The 2,061-nt window shown below is 51.1% G+C and overlaps 1 protein-coding gene across 1 annotated transcript in view; it reads right to left on the reverse strand.

The window, feature by feature from the left end:
• The window catches only part of EHBP1 (EH domain binding protein 1), a 362,056-nt gene extending 361,161 nt beyond the window's left edge, over nt 1-895 (reverse strand). Inside the window, exon 1 of the mRNA XM_018555921.1 lies at nt 512-895. The gene's annotated coding sequence lies outside the window, so the exon portion shown is untranslated. The remainder of the gene's footprint in view (nt 1-511) is intronic.
• Between the last annotated feature and the right edge of the window lie 1,166 nt (nt 896-2,061).

A 2,061-nucleotide genomic window follows, 5' to 3' on the forward strand; every position in this document is an offset into this window, starting at 1 on the left:
CTGCCACCCAAAACACTGGCCATGTCTATGATTCACAAGTCCCCCTTACTCACTGCCCCTCCCCCTGTCACTACAGCTGTCATTAGCTCACCATTAACCCATGCTTCGCCAGGCAGGACAGCAGGGATCCCCAACCTCTTACACATCCCCAAGCACCTGCAATATGACAGGCGGCCAAGAGCCATAGAAGATACTGCATTACAAAATAAACTTTATAGTGACAAGTCTCCATGTTTACTATGAATCAATACTGATCCATACTGATTTATAGCACAGCATGTGTCCTTATACACAGGTACCAAGTCTCTGTTGAGAGGTTGCTGGGGGGCCCCCATCACAGATAGCTGAGAGCCACATGTGGCCCCTGCAGTGGAGTAAAGCCATTCAGAAGGATTTGTTTATAAAGAAGAGGTACAATGGCAGAGCACTGGTACAAATCCGACACTGACAGCGAAGGGACATTACAAGGATTGTGAATCATCAGAACACACATCACTGCAATCCAGCTTACCTCCTCCTGGCCACACTGGGGCATTTAATCCCTTAGCCCTAGACGTTAGTGTGGATCCCCCATGCCAGCCTTCAGCCTGGACACGGCTCCCAGGATCCCTTCTTGCAGGCCAAGGAAATTTAGTATGCAGACAGAAAGGTGCACCCTCCCCCCCCACCCGGCCCTGGACTCCAGCACAATCCTCGGAGCTAAAACCCTCCCTGCGAGCAAGAACCCGCTCCACCGCCGCCACCGCTGCCGATGTCCACATTGGGCATCCAGCAGTATAGATACTGGGCTCCTATTGGAGAGCCGTCCTGCCAGTCACCGTACGGACGAATGATCGTCCAGGTAGAACGGGGCGGGGCTGGCCGGTGCTTTAAATGGCTCAGCTTTGGAGAGGCCCGACAGTCAGTGAGGAGGCCGTCTTCTTGGGGGAATGGCGATGATTGGGTGGCGGGTAAAATGACAAGACGTTGTTTATGGTATGCAGGCTTATGATTGGATGGCTCCTCTGTCAATTTTCCGTATTATATACTGCTCCGAGAGTAAGCGGCTCCGCTCCAGTGTGGATTGTACCCCGCCCGGAGCTGTACACGGAGCTGCCGGCTTACAGGAATGGCTATGGCTTACTATGCCAAGGCAGTGTGAGGATGTCAGCACTCTGGCCTGCTCCCACGTCTGCTCTGACTTGTAGTGCTGCAGCGGGACGGGGACGGTCGGGCTCTGCTTACTACAACACATTAGGGGGCATGGGGGAACACTTCAGGGGAGAATAGATGATCAACCCCTTCCCGGCTCCCTGAAGTTCTGAATATCAGATCCGGATCTTACCATCTGCTGCTACAAGAAGTGATCTCATTAATAAGTATATTACATGTGGATCAAATCCAAAGGTGTGCAAAGCATAACAGATCGATGTCTTTAGGTGCAGCCACAGCCTGCATAGAGAAGCTCTCCGTACAATCCCATTTTAACAGATTCCTCCATTCACGGTAAACAGCACGGATGGAGGAATCTCCCCTGCTGGCTAATGTATTCTGCAGCTGGTGCCCGCTGCTGTCAGAATACTGGCATCTGATTGGCTCTTTTGAATGTTCTGCTGACAATTTTTCACCTGGCTGAAAAATTGCCTTTTGTGGTGTCAGCGGGGCCACCCATGACTCAAGTATAGCTGGCCCTACACTGCTTGAGTTTCAGCCAATTGCTGCTGGCTCCACCACAATTTGAGCAGTGTATGGCAAGTGGAAGCAGTGATCTCTCTGCAGCCGTCCAACACACCTCCTGTTGAGTCAGAGTTGCAGACCTCCAATGAGCAGGAGACATAAGCTTTCCTAAATGCAGCGCTATATGTCTGAGCCAGCAGTGAGCCTGCTGGACCTCTGCAGAGAGACTGCTGCTTCCACACAGAGCAGAGCGCAAGATTCCTTCTGTATAGCATGCTGGCAGGGGACAGGCTTTTCTACTGTGACTGCTTTCCAAAGAGAATAAACTAAGACTAAACAGCTTTTGTTTTGATGCACCTGGAATGTATTTAGCTGATGTAAGCTAGAAGTTAAGTTTGGCTGTAA

This window comes from Nanorana parkeri, unplaced genomic scaffold, assembly GCF_000935625.1.
Source record: "Nanorana parkeri isolate BGI_ZX_2015 unplaced genomic scaffold, ASM93562v1 scaffold11, whole genome shotgun sequence".
NCBI classification, from domain to species: Eukaryota; Metazoa; Chordata; class Amphibia; order Anura; family Dicroglossidae; genus Nanorana; species Nanorana parkeri.